A 17,710-nucleotide genomic window follows, 5' to 3' on the forward strand; every position below is an offset into this window, starting at 1 on the left:
TAACTTTATTACATGAACTTTTAACCATGGTTGTTACAGGTATGTAGGCTCAACTGCCATCATATTGTTTCTTTACTTTTGGTTGTCAAACGAGGAGATGTTAAAATTAGGGCAAGGGAGAAATGCCCATACAGTAGGAATGAGGTCAATCCCAAGATTGATGACCTGTAATACGAGATACAATAATGTAACAAAAACAACAACACAAGATGCATGCCACAAGAGGGATTAGTGAGATAAAACCTTCTCAAACATGCATAAGGGGAAAGTGCCAGAGATTAACTACAAATGATTTCATAATAAGTCATTGTCATTACGTGGAATATGGAAGCAAAGATTCAAAAGAAAACACACTTGCGATAGCAATGAATTAGTTCATGGACAAATCACCCACATGCAAGCACACAAACACACATAATGGAAATACCAAATAACCATTATAACCACACGGACTTTAGCTATGGACTTTCCCAAAAATTAATCTTGAAACTTAGCAACCTTGGGAGAAGTTGCATAATCGCAATACAATGGAGGTTGCATTCCCTGGCTGGAACTTTAAGGTTCTGTATGGTGATCCTACGATATGTGGAAAAAATGTGACTCGCAGAAGAAGCATAATTGAAAATCAAAGCGACCAGGATGATTAAGTGCGTCATCAATTGCTTCAAGATGATTTGTAACTCCCATAACCAGAATGCCCTTTGTGATTTCCATCCCATCAAACTGAGTTGATAAGGAAAACAAAATATTTTCTCACATAACATTGAATTGATTAAAGGAATTTATACTGGAGGTCATTAAGCAAGCTCTTTGAAATGACTTTTTTTTTTAAGGGTGGTTCACAAACACTGGGTGGCCACTAAATCCACAAGAAAAATCCAGGTAGATCAACCTGAAGGGATCTACTCGCCAGCCAAACAAGCAGGGCCTAACTCCAAGGGTGTCGAGGAGATTTGAACCCGTGACCTCCCAACTGGCAAGGTACTTAGAAAAGGGAACTCAACCAATTGAGCTAACCCTTGGGGCTAGCTCTTTGAAATGTCTTATACATTAGAGCTTCGCTTTTTGGAATAACCCAAATTAAGATATTTTTTATAAATTGTATGGGTTGAATGAGGCACACTTAAAATCTAGAAATCAACTCAAAATTTAGGCATTTTGATGGGCTTATTAATTACAGGTGACTTAGATATTATGTGATACTCAAGATGATGATGCAATTATAGTGCCACTGTCTCAAAGTATTTGTGAAAATGCATTCTATAAGGGGTGGGGATTGATGCAAGGGAAGGTTGGATCCTTAATCATGTAAATATGGGGTTTTAAAGAGGCATGAACAATATGGCGGCCTCCCAAACCCTAATGTGTATAGAGGTATAAGGACACATGTGGAGTATGATCAATGACATCAACATTTGTATGTCCCTTGCATATGCATGTCGATGAAAAGATATTGATTGAAAGCACATTATAATAACTTCAACTTGAAAAACCCTAATGGATTTGAAAGGGTATGAAGACCATGGCAAGGTGAGGTTATTGACATGAGGTATTACCATAAACCCTAATGCTTCTAACATGATCATTTTTTGATGTAAGTCAAGAAGAGCAAAGATGACATGCAACATGTAAGTGGGGTTCACCGATAGGGTTTGATAGGAATGGGCTTTGGGGAGAACAACCAATTCCAAACATGACCATGAGCTCTATGCCCTTAAGCAAGTAGAGGGGAACAAAATTTTTAGATATGCCCAAAAAGTTTGGGTGTTGTTGTAGAGGCTACAATAATTGGTGAACCCCTGGTAGAATATAGCATCTCTGCCTATGTCCTTGTGACCAACCGAGTCTGGTGAATGATGCAAGGAAGTATTGAACAAACAACAATGTAAACTTTGAAACGAGAACTATAAACTCAAAATGGGAACTCTGGCCAATAAACCCCGAAAAAACATCCAAAACATTGCAAAAACGAAAAGTGTGTATACTAGAATGATGATTTTATTTTTTAGGGGTCAATTTTAAACATGTTTTAAAAATGGCAGTGACTACGAAATTTTCCTACAAAATACAACTTCAAAATGAAAGTGATGATAATGGAACAATGATTTTTTTTTTAGCGTTAATTTTCAAACTTTTTAAAAAATGCTAGTAAAACCAAATTTTTATGTGCCAAACAAAGTTGTTTATGAGGAAAAAAACAAATTAATGTTTTTGGTAGAATATCATTTTTCTTTCCTAAGTATAAATTCAACATGTTTTCTGGGTGGGCGAGAGGGCTTAGGTGGTTCTCAGAATCGCCCAACCTGCGCAGCGGGCACGGGGGGCTGTCGCCCCACCCACCCGACCCCCACACCCTCACCCTGGCCCACTCCCCCCTCACACCCACCTCCCCCCCACACATACCCCACTCACACGCAACCACCCCCACCAGCCCACCTCCCACACACCCACACGCACCTCCCCCCTCACACGCACCCCCCCCCCCCCCACACACACACCTCCATCGCCCCACGCTCTTGCCCACCCCCTCACACACGCACCCCCCCTCACTGGCCCCCACCCCCTCACACCCATCGTCCCCCCCCCCCGTCACACTCTCCCTCCCCCCCCTCTCGCCCACCCCGCCTCAAAAGCACCCTCCACTCCCCTCACATGCACCCCCCCTCATAGCCATCCTCCCCTCCCCTCACACGCAGCTTCCCCTCTCGCCCACCCCCGCCCCCCCACACCCACCCAACCCCCCCCCCCCCCACATGCACCCGCCCACCCCCCCACCCCCACATGCACCCGCCCCCCCACTCACACATCCACCCCCCTCTTGCCCACCCCCTCACCCGCCCTCGCCCTTGCCCGCCCCCTCACCCCCTCACCCGCCCTCGCCCATGCCCACCCCACACCCTCACCCGCCCTCGCACATGCACCCGCCCCGCCCCCTCACCCGCCCTCGCTCGCCCCACCCCCTCACCTGCCCTCGCCCATGCCCACGCCTGCCCCAACTCCTCACCTGGCCCCTCACCTGCCCACGCCCATGACTGGGGTGCGCCATCTTGATGGCTTGCCGGCCCGATTGGTGGCTGGGCCATTTTGGGAATCACCCAGCCACGAGCCGAGGTGACGCCAGCCCAGGCCGCGCCACCCCGGCGGCCGAAATTTCCCAGCCCAGCTGGTCCGCCGAGGTGGCGAGGCCAGGGTTGGCGCCACCTCGGCGGCCGGCATGCCCACCCGACTGGTGGTTGGGCGATTCCTAGAATCGCCCAGCCACCAGTGGGGCGGGCAGGCGGGCCACTGGGGTGGCGCGGCCTAGGCTGGTGCCACCCCGGCAGCCCGCCTGCCTGCCCAACCACCAGCGGGGTGGGCAGGCGGGCCCCGGGGTGGCGCGGTCTGGGCTGGCACCACCCCGGGGGCCCGCCCACCTGCTTGGCTGGTGGCTGGGTGATTCCCAGAATCGCCCAACCACCAGCCGGGCTGGGCGATTCTGGCCATTGGGGTGGCACCAGCCTATGTTGCACCACCTTGATGGTTTGCCCGCCCACCCAGCTGATGGCTGGGCGATTGCGGGAATTGCCTAGCCACCAGCCAGGTGGGCAAGCGGGCCGCCGGGTGGCACGGCCTAGGCTGGCGCCACCCTGGCGGCCCACCCGCCCTCCCAGTTGGTGGTTGGGTGATTCCGGGAATCGCCCAACCACCAGCTGGGCGGGCGGGCAGGCTGCCGGGGTGGTGCAGCACAGGTCGGCGCTATCCCGACAGTCGGAATCGCCCAGCCCGACTAGTGGCTGGGCGATTCCAGGAATCCCCCAGCCACTAGCCAGGTGGCTGGGCGATTCTTAAAATCACCCAACCACCAGCCAGGTGGGCGAATGGGCTGTCGAGGTGGCACGGCCATGGTTGTGCCACCTCGGCGACCCGTCCGCCCCCCCGCCCACTCGGCTAGTGGCTGGGCGATTCACGGAATCCACCAGCCGGGCTGGGGAATTTCGGTCGTCGGGGTGGCGCAAGCTTGTGCCCCGCCACCTCGGTGGCCCGCTCGCCCGCTCGGCTGGTGGCTGGGCGATTCCAGGAATCACCCATCCACCAGTCGGGCGGGCGGGCGGGCGGGCTGCTAGGGTGGCGCGGGATGGCCTGCCCGCCCGGCTGGTGGCTGGGCGATTTCGGGAATCGCCTAGTCACCAGTCGCGTGGGTGGGCGGGCTGCCGGAGTGGTGCGGCTTAGGTTGGCGCCACCCCGGCAGCCCACCCGCCCGCCCGGCTAGTGGTTGGGCAATTCCCTGGAATCGCCCAGCCACCAGCTGGGCGGGAATGCGGGCCGCTAGGGTGGCGCGGCCTGGGCTGGCGCCACCCTAGTGGCATACCCGCTCCCCCAGCTGGTGGTTGGGTAGTTCTGAGAATCGCTTAACGACCAGCCGGGCAGGCTGTCGGGGTGGCACGACTAGGGCTGGCACCACTCCGGCGGCCCGCACGCCCGCCCGGCTGGTGGCTGGGTGATTCCCAGCGGCCTGCTCGCCTGTGTGGCTGGTGGTTGGGCAATTCTAGGAATTGCCCAGCCACCAGCCAGTCGGGCGTGCGGGCCACCGTGGTGGCGCTAGCCCTCGCCACGCCACCCCGGCAGCTCGCTTGCCCACCCGACTAGTGGCTGGGTGATTCCCGGAATCGCCCAGCGACCAGCTGTGTGGGCAGGTCGGCTGCCGGGGTGGTACAGCACAACATAGCTGGTGGCTGGGCGATTCCCAGAATCGTCCAGCCACCAGTTGGGTAGGCAGTCAGGCCGCCAGGGTGGCGTGACACAGGCCAGCGCCACCCCAGCAGCCGGAATCACCCAGCCACCAGCCGGGCGGGTGGGCTGGCTGCCAGGGTGGCACCGGCCTTGGATGCGCCACCCCTGTGGTCCACATGCCCAGCCAACTGGTGGCTGGGCGATTATGGGAATCACCAAGCCACAAGCTGGGCCGCCGGCCAGGCCGCCAAGGTGGCGTGGCCAGAGCTGGCGCCACCTCGGCGGCCCGCCCGCCCACCCGACTGGTGGCTGGGTGATTCCCAGAATCTCCTAGCCACCTGCTCGGGATGTCGGGGTGGCGCTAGCCTGTGCCGTGCCACCTCGGCGGCCTGCCCGACCTCCCCTTCCCCACCCACCCACCCACCCACCCACTCACGCCCGATTCAAAGATCCATTAGAAGAGGAAAATGAGCAAAAGGAATCAGAAAATATTGTGGAAGAAGACAATGATGAAACTCTAGAGGATGAAGAGTTTGGATTACATGACATTGTTGATTAAATTTAAGCTATGCTTGGAAATCAAGCTTTGCAATGTTTTGACTTTGACATTTTATGAGAAGAATAAACACTCAATTAAGGTTGTTATGCGTTCAATATTTGTAATATGTGATTTTCGCATTGATTTTTAAGTTAATCATTATTTTTTGAAAAAAAAAATGATTATTATGAATTTTTTGACATGAAATTCTTAAAAAAAACTATTATTTAACCATTTTTAGTTAAAATTTTCGTATAAAAATTGTGATTTTGACATGTCAATTCTAGCAAAAAATTATCAAAACGTGTAGTTTTTTAGTTATATTTATGTTAAAAATGGTTATTTTTATGTCCATTGTTAAAAAATATTGTTTTTAGAAACAATTATTTCATGTGGATTGAAAAATTAATTAAGGATGTATAAATATGTAGAATATAAAAAATTCAAAATATCGACCTTCTAATTTAAAAATGAAAAACAATAAAAACCTCACTACAAAAAAATTAAAATTAAAATAAAAAACAAGAAAATATGAAGAAAACAACCACTTCAAAAATTGTCAAATTTACAAAATAATTATTTACATTTCATACATTAGAAAATTTAAAGCCAAAAAATAGGTCTTTTAAAAAAAGGGTCTGATGCAGAATACCCACTTTTTTAAATCAGCATGAAAATCACTACCATTCTAAAACGTAATGTACATAAAAAAAAATTAAAGTGCCAAAAACTATGCTCTAAAAATAACATGTGTGTTCTACATCACCCCTTTTCAAAATCAAGTCACTTTTTTGCTATCTCTACGAAACGAGTAACAGTATCAGTTCCCGTTTCAAAGTTTACATTGTTAAACACTATGTGTACTCTTATGGTTACTTGACCTTTTATGGATATTCCCTTCCCTTGTGTCTTAGCTAGGACCTGCTAGTCATTAAACATCACATCGAAAGTTCAAACATGCTAATAGTTAATGATGATGTGAAGAACAAGGCATACAAATTATTGTAAACAAAAATTTAAAGTATGTTTCTAGTGTTGATCTGGTGCCAGCGAGCCTGTTCAATACCTTGATAGAGTCACTCCAAGAAATCATGAACGTTGATCCTCTGCTAGTGATCCTAATCAATACTATGACAAAGTCATTGCATCACCACTCTGTGCAGGAAGCCTTTCTCAATCCTTTACCCTTTATTTAATTTTATTTTCTGTATGTGCACATTGGCATAATTTATTAGGCATTTATTTCACTAGGGCGAATGAGGTATCCTGAATTATTTTATGTGCAAGAGAGGTTGTTCAGGTTGCTTGATAGAAACAAAAGGATTTTCTAATTTAGGTTTCCCCTCATGCTAAGATTCCACATCTCATCTCTAGTTAATAGGTGAACAATGAAAACAAGTCATTGAAATATTCAAGACCATGCTGAACACAAGGTTCAAGTTATGCGTGTAGGTCAAAAGTACTGATAAGGGTTCCCCATAAGCACCTGTTTGTATTTTCCTTGCTATTGAGTCAGACTCGTAGGTAAGATGTTCAAGATGCATTTTTTATAATTGGTTCTAAGAGAGGCTACCCTTTGGGGAAACCACCATAGCCATAAGAAACCTATTGATGACACTAGATACCTCCAACATATAGGGGATCTCCCCAATATGAGGTCCCAATTAGACCTCAAACCGTTTGGTGTAGGATTCCCATCCAAAAATACGACCTAAATGCCTTTAACTTAAAGATATGCCTTGGCTTAAGCAATTAGCATGAGATAGAAGCACACATGTGCTTTTGATTGAGCAAGAGAGTGTTCCTTATAGAATTTTCAATTATCGATGTATCAAGGTTCTTTCACTGCGAGGGGGAGAAAGTGAGTCTCTAAAAGAAAAGTAATAGTACTAATCTAATGGAGACACACACACACACATAATGAGAAAGAATCATTGAACATCAAGCAAAATAGTTCACATAGATGCCACGATCATTAAATCATTACAAGACATTTCCAATAAGTTAAGAACCAAAGTATGAAATAGTTCAATTACTTCAGTACATATGAAAGCAAACATAAGTCGTAAACATTAAAAGAATAGTCCCAAAACGTCTACGATTCATGCATGAAAATGTGTTCTCCAAAAGGCTTCAAGTATTAAGTGAAAGTCCCAAGATACATTAGTACAATGAACATCACTAGCTCCAATAGTGGAGCATTAGAGCCACTAGTTGCTCCCCAAAAGTATTATCTCTATCTCTCTAATGCCTATGGGAGAAGCCAAGGTTAAAATTCCTTTGCATGATTAATGAGGATCCTTTTATAATTTGAGGAATGACTTTTCATATCCTTATAACTCTTGGCTTTCTAAATTCTAATTACCTTTGGACTTACAAATGAGTTTTGGAATTACATATGACTTTTGGAATTACATGTCTTTTGGACTTCTATACATAGCTCTTTTGTCCATACATGATTCTTGGACTTCCACTTTTTTTTCTTTGTGATGATTACATCATTACATCATAATTTCCACATCATCATGTGGTGAGGACATGACAAGTCACTATCATTGATGATTGGGAATCATAGTGACTGATGACATGGACTTTCTTCAGTGGGTGACATGGATGCCACTCATGTTTTTACTCTTGCATGCAACTTCCGATCATTGATATCCTCATCCTCTAAAGGGTTTTTGACCTTATAGAGTCTTGAGGGTGCTTCGATCATCAAGACTTCAATGTGTTATTTTTTCTTTAATGCTTCCTTTGTCTGCCTTCTTTGCTCGATCTTCTTTATGCATGCTTGCCATGTTGTTCCTGAAATACCTGTAACTGCAATCACTCATGGCAAGAAAACATCAACCTGAAAAATATCCTATTCTAACATGTTTCATGCATATTTTCGGTTCATGTCTTAACAATGCACTTTGAAGGAGCAAGGAGAGATTTTGGGTGCAAGGGAACACTTTGAAAGGCTTTAGGGTTGAAGACAGTGAGCTTTAGGGCTTCAAGATGTGTCCATGTGCTTAAGAGGAGAGAGAGAAATTCAAGGGAGGGCACAGGGCACATGCTCGAAGGATGAAGGATAAGGTTTTGGTCTTACCAAGTGCATTATGTGCTCAAGGGATACAAGGAGGGCGTAGGGCGAAGAGATCAAGGCTAAAGGGAAAGGTTTTGAGGCTTCAGGGTGTGCTCATGTGCTCAAGAAGGCAAAGGAGGGCGTAGGGCACAATGTCGAAGGACGAAGGATGAGGCTTCAGGGCTTCAAAGTGCACTCATGCCCTCAAAAGGGCCAAGGAGGGAACAAGATGAATTTTTGAAGGTTGAAGGGTTTATTCTTTGGGTCTTCGAGGTGCCCTCATGTGCTCAAGAAGGGCACAATCCTTTGAGTCAAAGAAGTGTGTTCAAAGGAAGACTTGGTTCTTTAGGGTGAAATTTGGAACAAGGAAGGGGAAATATGCTTAGGAGTGCGCTATGCACTCTTGGAGAGTGCAAAGCACACTTCCAAACAATGAAGTATTCCTGCTCAAGGCTTAAGAGTGTGCTCATGTTCTCCTTGCCTTAATGGGCTCACTTTGCAACCAAAACCTGTCTAAGTATGGTAGATGGAACAAGGGGAAAACACAATGAGTTTAGACATAAAATTATGTGCAACACATACAAAATCATTAAAGAAAACTTAGACAAACTTAAAAAATGATAAATAGACATCAAAATTCCACTTTAAATACATTCCCCAAGTACAACAAACAAAGTGTGTCTGACTGCAACCAAAAGTGTCATTTTATAATAGACAAAGGTGTTACAACCATGAAATGCACTAGAGATATTCTAATCAATGTGATGAAACATTAGAATGATCAAGAACACTTGAAACAAATAGAATGAATCGTAATGACACTTGACGACCAAGGCGACACTAGATGCGACAGTGAAGTGGGCTCAAAAATTTGAATGTAGTGAAATTTTGGAGGATGTTGTAGTAGCGACAACACAACCATTAGTGTTAGGGTGTCAACATTATGGAAAAGTGACTTGGGAGCTTGAAACATATATGAAGAGGAAAAAGCAATCTTCTAGGATTTGAGAACATGCAAACAAGCATAAGAAATATCATCACAACACCAAAGGCTCAAAAGGCTCCAAGCTTGTGAAGGCTCATGTGGTGGCACAAAATGAAGAGAAACTGTAAGGCTAGGTCAACAACCAGTGTATGTTATGAAAGAAGATGAAAGAATGATGTAATGCAATAGGCAGGGCTATGATGCAATGCAATGCTATGTAAATGCAAGGGAGAAATCAACTAATTGCGACTAAAAGATGATGTAACACCTATGCAGACAATGCAATGCAAAGTGGATAATGTTAAGTAGTACACTAACTTCCACAAAAGAAAACCCTAATTAAAAAACTTTGACAAGTAAACCCTAATTAGAAAAATATGAACTAATCTAAACATAAACCCTAATTTAACAAGAGAAGAGATCGGGTGAGGTGAAATCAAACTTCTAATGCATCCACTATAGATATTCCCGACCTATGAAAACAAAGATGTTAGTGATTAGAACTAGTATAAAGAATTGTGCAAAAACAATAATGCTTAACTATGAAACATGCACAAAAGCAAGAAGGTCACGCCTGCTGGTAGGAAGACATGCCTTGGTAAACATAATGATAAAATTGAAAACTGTGATCATCTAGCCATGACACGCATTCATTCGTACTGAACCCTGAATTTAGCACAAGCTAGGAAAGATGTTGCCTACTTGTAGTGGAATTTTCTAGATAAGATTCTTCAAGCCAATCAACAATCTTATCATGATATTGAGGATGATCAACTTGATGACTTTGAAAATATGGGCCTTTGTCAGGTGAAATTGAGATACCAGATAATTCAAGCACAAAATACCTAATTTTAGAAACCCTAATTGAGGTTGTTCAAGGATTTTGTCAAGGACGCGAGGACCTAACATAACCATCAGTGAGAGTCGAAGTGCCTCACTATCCTGACAAACCTCTGAATGCTCAAAAGATGGATCATCAAATAATGGAAATTTTGTAAGATCAACCTATGAATGTGTATGGTCATCATTAGATATGTCAGAAAAATCATTATTGAATATGTCATTGGCTTGACTGGATTTTTTAGCATTCACAGGCTGGTTGTTCAAAAGATTAGATTTTTTTGATTTGGAAGATGAAGATGAATCAACCAGAGGGGACTCTTAAAAGAGAGGAATCAAGATATTTATTCCTACTCATACAATGGAATGTAAGACAACACCATCTTAATTTGTACCGATCAAGGGAAAATCAAATAGGTTTGAAATAATGGTCGGTGTACTTTCTTTATCAAATAGGTCAAGGTACAAGGGGAATTTCACATCAAATCTTCTAAAAATGAGCTTTCATCTGGAAAGATGGTGTTGAGAAGTGGATCATGTGTGGAAACCCTAATTTCAAAAACTCTAATTTGAATCGCTTCAAGGGTCTCATTAGGATTGTGAGAACCTGCCATAACCATCAGCGGAAGCTGAAGTGCCTCATATTCCTAATGAGTCCCCAAACCTTCAAAAGGTGAATCATCAATTTTCAATGTTTTTGCAAGATCAACAGGTGGATATGAATGACAATCATCAACAATATCAGTGAATGTGTTTTCAGTAGAATGAAAATCACTGAAGCCACCAATTTGATCAGATTAGGCATTTGAAACATAAGACTCCTCTTGGATTAAAAGTGAGGACAGATCAATCAAAGTATCTTCATCTTCAGTTGGTAGAGAGTGCAGTTTGAAAAGATCATGGATAAGATATTCAAAATTCTCATCTTTAGATTGTGATACCAGATCATTATGTACTTGATTGCAATTAAGACCAACAAAATATATATCAGAGGTGTTTAAAGAAAAATACGGTCTGTCAAACTCATCAAATAAATAAAGGTATAATGGATGAAAAGAATCAGGTGAGGAGACAACACTTTCAACCAAATCAGGTCCAAGACTCAAAACCTACACATTAGAATCAACCTGAGAAATCAATGAACCTACATGCATATCATTCTCCATGGATTTGATAAGACATTCAACTTTATCCAGGACAAGAGAAAGGTCATTGCAAGCAGGTGAATGAGGGAACATAATATGAGGAGATTCATATAGATGCTTAATAGGATCAAGTTGAATATTTTTAGTAGGGAAAGATGCTATTTCAACTTGATCCTAAAGTTGTCCAATTTCAACAGGATGTATGAGTGGTTTGAGAGCCAGAAAAACTTGATTCCTTTCCCTGCAAACATTTTTCATCATCTAAATTATTGATGACCAAAATTTCATTTTGTGGTGAATCAGAAGGAGGATGAGAAATATCACATGTAGTAATTTACTCCTTGGAGGCTTAGGATTTTTCCCGACTCTAAGAAATAGGAAAGAAAAGATTAGAGATAAGATATAGCCAATTTGTAATTTGTAGATTATCATGATGATCATCAGACTCAAGATTTGTTTCAGATTGAAAGTGTTGCAGAGAAACATAAACCAAATGTCATAATTTCTCATTCAAATACGTCAAGGACACATCTCTTTTAAAAAATTCACAACAAAGATGAAGAAATATACTGACAACATTTTCAAATGATTCTTTGGATTTCATTCTAAGAATATTTATCCTTTTAAACACATCATGAAAATTGTACCTATCAAAGGCTTGACAAAGCTCACTGATGAGTTGCTCGAATGAATGAATTGAAGTGAATGGAAATTTGTGTCACCATTTCTTGATGTGACCTTCAAGTGTGAGAGTAAACAATCTACCAATAACATCTTGATAATGTCAGAATTTAGGCTTCTATGATCCATGTCTTAATTGCAAGAAATTTTTCGGAGAAGATCACATCAAAATTTATCTATCGACGCATTTCAAACCATCTAGTATGGTTAATCATTAGGACAATATGGATAAACATATCATGGCATAAAACTAAATAGGGAAAGTGATGAAGATTATAAATTTATAATGTATTATGTTAGAGTGACATAAATGCATAAGTTGGAGCATGTGTCCAAATGTCATTGTTTGACCCTCGCCATTAAACTTAAATTGCAACAAGTGATAGAGTATTTTCATGGGAACCGATAGGTTTATGATTTTAGATTAAAAAACCTAGGATAGAGATCCAAGACAGAGCCATTTACAAATATGAAACTAAACTGCAGGATCCAAGGGCTCAACTTGTCATGTGACCCTCCTTCTAGCGCCCAAAAATTGTTGACAGTGTTGGATGTCGCCAACAGCTAGGGGGTCTCCCCAGTGTGAAGTCCCAATTAGACCTCACACTATTTGGGATAGGATCCCCATCCGATATATAGTCCTAACTGCCATCATGTTGGTTTTTTTCTCTTGGCTGTAAAACGAGGAGATGTTCAAATGAGGGCAAGGGAGATATGCCTAGATAGTAGGAATGAGGTCAATCCCAAGATTGATGACCTGCAAGATAAGATACAAGAATGTAACAACAACAACAACAAGACACATGCCACAAGAGGGATTAGTGAGCTAAAACCATCTTAAACATGCATATGGGGAAAGTGCTAGAGATTAACTACAAATGAGTTCACAATACATTATTGGCATTGCATGGAATATGGAAGCAAAGATTCAAAAGAAAACACACTTGTGATAGAAATGAAGTAGTTCATGGAAAAATCACCTGCATGCAGGCACACATACACACATAATAGAAATACCAAATAGTCATTACAACCACATGAACGTGCACATGAATTAATGCCAAAAGAGGATAACTTCTCATTAGTGCTACTACAAATACAATTACATATCCAATAAATCATCATATCCCTATAGTGGAACATGGGTTGCTCACACTAGCTCTCAAAGCCAAAAGCCTAGCCTCACCACCAGTCTCTCTACTAGTTGCCAAGGGCTGAGTGCCTCTAGCTCTCAAGCACAAACCAATGATCTAATCCTAGCCACAACTCAAGTGCTAAAAGTTCCTCTAAATGAGGCATTAGGATACATTTATAGAGGTGAGGTGAATGTTCACACACTGCGACCTTTGACCTACCCTCATGACTCTTGAGCTTCCTTACTTATCTCTCTTGTCTAGTGAATGTTACATGCTCAAATCAATATCAACATAGTTTCTACACCATGATGATAACACTTACATTTTGATAGAAGAGGGGTTGTGAAGGGAACAAGAAGGTTATTCGGAACTCTGGGGTTCATACTGTCAATGTTGCTATGAAACCATGGAGACTTGCATGAATTTTTGAATTCCTTTCTATTACACCTTGATAGCATCCAACCATCCTCTCACGTTGTGTTCTTTATATCTCCAACATGTCCTAGGATATTGAGTGGACCTAGTTTCCATCTTATCCAAACTCTAGTTGCGCAACTTCTACGAGAAACTCTAATTCCTCCACATAGATACACTTTATTTCTCCATTTATTTTACCCACCAACAAATCACATTGGTCATATTTCATTTAAAGAATAAAACTAGATATGTGATAAGCTCATGAAAGATAATATCAATGTTGGACCCATGTGTAGTCCTTTTCTAAAAAGCAGTATCATCAAAGTAGGTGTAGAGTGCAGCATTATTGATGTATGTGGAAATATCAATAGTGGTCTCAAGGCTGTTGTAAGGTCGTGCTGCAAAATATTCCTTTTATTTTCCACATGAAGTACTAGGTTTCCTCATTGGTCCTTTAATGTATCGTTGCTTTGTATGCAAGCAGCAATAAAATGTTATTTGTGGGATACTCTCATATGCAACAATATCCCTTTGTCATGCTTGTATTTATGCCCATGCCACATTTGAGCCTTATTCAAAGATATATGTGCAATTTCTTTTGGATGGAGTTTCTCGCTGTCATATATACTATGACATGTCCATAATTCTTACTGCAATTCCTCATACAACATTCTCTCAATTATACATAACACTTTAATATACATCTTCTGAGGGATGTATTATTTACATTGGGGAAGTGTTACGATGTTAATGCATCAGCCCAAGAAAATAACAATAAGAATTTTAAGTGTATGGGCCATTTCCAATGGCTCCTACACTTTAGCCAAGTACTTATTTAACTAATTCCATATCCCATGCCATTAACATGTGTTCCAAGCAACTCCCTTAAATCCTTTAACAATCATGTGTTGAATATGAATAACCAAGGAGTTTGCTCACCTTGATATATATTATTTTGACATGCTTCTTGTCATTAGACTCTAATTACAATCCTAGAAACACACTAAAACGTTGTATCTTTGACAATTTTAAGGTTTCCTTTAGGATTCTCTTTTCCATGCGATGATACCATGCCTTAGAAGAAATGGCATGAAATTGATATGGTGTCCTTCCAATGTATTGTTGAACATAAATTTTGTGTCGATTAGTGTATACGCATGCTGCCTTTACCCAACTACTAGAGAGGTTTCATTTTAGAAAACAATGCAAGTCGCATGTTACAATTGTAGTGGTGGGGATCGAAAACGTGACCTGCGACCTCATGGAATGACTAGTCATAACTACTGTTGAGAGTGGGGCCGGATGGTCACAAAATATCATAGGTCCTTGTTCCTGGCCATAACTTCAAGGATATCAAATGCGTTCCTATGACCTATGGAGAGAGGTCATGTTATGCAACCATCTCACAAAATAGAAGGAAAGATAGATCAATGACTTCAAAATCAGCCTCTTTGAGGGGGAAACCTCCTTTACATTACACAAATGAAAAATTCTTGGATGATACAAATGAAAAAACTCCTTTCTATGTATAGGAGTCAAAGGGGTCACAATGTAATCAAATCCGACATAACAATAATAATATAAGGGCACAACAATAACAAAAGTGGGCTTCTATGGGGCACAATAATAACAATATGGGGACAACAGGGGCACAACAATAACAATAAGGGCTACAATGACAATAGTAATGGGGGAATCACTAGTATTATAGGGACCTAAAATTCACCCTCTCCTTCAAAAAAGTGTTGTCCTCAATGCTTGAGTAGTTCTAGATGCTTCTGTACAAAATTCTCATCCTCCCATGTGGAATATTCAATGGGTAAGTTCTTCCACTTGATGAGATACTCTGAAGTTGATCAATTTCATAGCTGTCAAGTTCTTGTTTCTGTGAATGCTTCAGGTTCCAATATGATTTTTCCTTCCTCGTCAAGTTCTGGCAATATTGTTTGAAATGGGAGCTTGTCACCTATAACCTTATGTAAGCATGAAACATGGAAAACTTGGTGCACTCGGGAAGTTGCAAGAAGCTCCAATTTGCATGCCATAGTACGAATCTTTTGCAACACCTTGTATGGACCATAATACTTTGGTGATAATTTATTATCCTTCTTAGCTTTCTTGAGGGACATTTGTTTATATGGTTGTAGTCATAGGAATACCCAATCACCTATATCAAAACTTCTTTCACTACGATGTTGATATTCCTGTTGTTTCATTCTATTTTGCACCAAAGTGAGGTTATACTTTAAGAGTTGGAGAAATTGTTGTTGATGCTCGATGTGATTTTCCACTACTTGAGCATTATAATTTTATCTTAAATATGATGTGATGGACAATGGATGATATCCATAAAGTGCCATAAATGGGGTCATTTTTGCTGCAGTATGGAAGGAAGTGTTATACCACCATCAATCTAGAGGCAATCATTTGACCCACTGTGTCTATTTATGAGATACAAAGCAACGAATATATCCTTCCAAACATTTGTTTACTATCTCAGTTTACCCATCAGATTGAGTATGATAAGATGAGCTATGAGCTAACTGAGTACCAAGAGAAGAAAATAATTATGTCCAAAAATTTATAGTGAAAATGGGATCTCTGTCGCTTACAATAATATTTGGGTTTCCATGTAGCTTTTGAATTGTTTCCATAAATGCAATAGAAAATGTACTAGATTTAAATGGATGATATAATGCACAAAAGTGTGCATACTTGGTAAGTCTATCAACTACTACCATGATGACACTCTTTCCTTCGGACTTGGGTAAACCTGTGATAAAATCCATTGAAATCTCCTCCCAACGTTGGCTTGCAATGGATAAAGGTTGTAATAGACCTGGGGTATTAATAGTTTCAACTTTATTTTGTTGGCAAACCAAACATTCTGCAACAAACTTTTGAATACCCGATTTAAGGCCATCCCAAAAAAATTCCTTCTTAACCTTGTGGTAAGTTTTTAAAAATCCCAAGTGCCCTCTTAAGGGAGAGGTGTGTAATTCCATAAGAATCTTTTGTTTGAGTTTGGAATTATTACATAGGTATAAGCGATCTTTGTACCATAACGAATCATTTTTCCAGCTAAATGTATCAGATGTACTAGGATCTTATTGTAACTTTTGAATGAGTGCCCACATTTTTCTTCGTCATTCTTACATTCATCCCTTGCTTCATTTATCCAATATGGTTGGATAATATAAATGGCACAAAGAAATTCTTCCACGTCCTCATCCTTTCTTGAGAGTGCATCTACCACAACATTTTGCTTCCCTTTTTTGTAGATGATTTCAAAGTCACGACCCAACATCTTTTTGACCCATTTTTGCTGCTCTTCTGAAGATAATCTTTGTTCTAAAAAGTATTTAAGACTATCATGATCCATTTTTACCTTGAAGTGTCTTCCCATTAGGTAGGGTCGCCATTTCTCAAGTGCATGCAGTATTGCCAACATTTCCTTCTCATAAATAGCTTTGTGTAAATACTTTCCTTTGATTGGACAACTTTTGAAAGCATTGGGTTTTTTTCTTGCATTAAAACAACACTGATTCCATTTCCTCAAGCATCACATTTCACAATAAAGGTTTTTATGAAGTCCGGTGTAGCTAAGACCGGTGCTTGGTACATTTACTCTTTAAGATGTTCAAAGGCCTTCGTTGCTTCTAGAGTCATAATAATGCATATTTCTTCAATAATTTTGTTAAAGGTGTTGTTATTCTCCCATAATTCTTAACAAACGTGTGATAATACCCTGTCAACCCTAGAAATCCTTGCAGATGATTTATGGATGTGGTATTTTCCATTCCTTAATGGATTTAATTTTTCTAGGGTCTACCTTAACACCTTCATGAGATACAATATGACCCTGATATTCCACCTCTTGTACTCCAATGAAACATTTGGAGCTTTTTGCATATAATTGTTTCTCTTCCAATAGTTTGAGCACCTTGTTAACATGTTGAACATGATCCTTCCAATACTTGCTATAGATTAGTATATCATCAAAAAATACTAACACAAATTTTCTAAGGAAGGGTTTGAAAATGGAATTCATCAAACCTTGAAATGTAGAAGGTGCATTGGTAAGGCCAAAAGGCATGACCAAAAATTCAAAATGACCCTCATGAGTTCTAAAAGCTGTTTTTAGAATGTCTTCAGCCTTCATTCTAATTTGATGATATCATGAACGAAGAT

At 41.5% G+C, this 17,710-nt stretch overlaps 1 pseudogene; it reads right to left on the minus strand.

Annotated features, from left to right (window-relative positions):
• Nucleotides 1-2,858: 2,858 nt before the first annotated feature.
• Nucleotides 2,859-17,710, minus strand: part of LOC149142978 (pentatricopeptide repeat-containing protein At2g13600-like) — a 101,767-nt pseudogene continuing 86,915 nt past the window's right edge.

This window comes from Pinus tabuliformis, chromosome X, assembly GCF_031772625.1.
Source record: "Pinus tabuliformis cultivar Carrire ecotype Pingquan chromosome X, CPIR1, whole genome shotgun sequence".
Classification (NCBI taxonomy): domain Eukaryota; kingdom Viridiplantae; phylum Streptophyta; class Pinopsida; order Pinales; family Pinaceae; genus Pinus; species Pinus tabuliformis.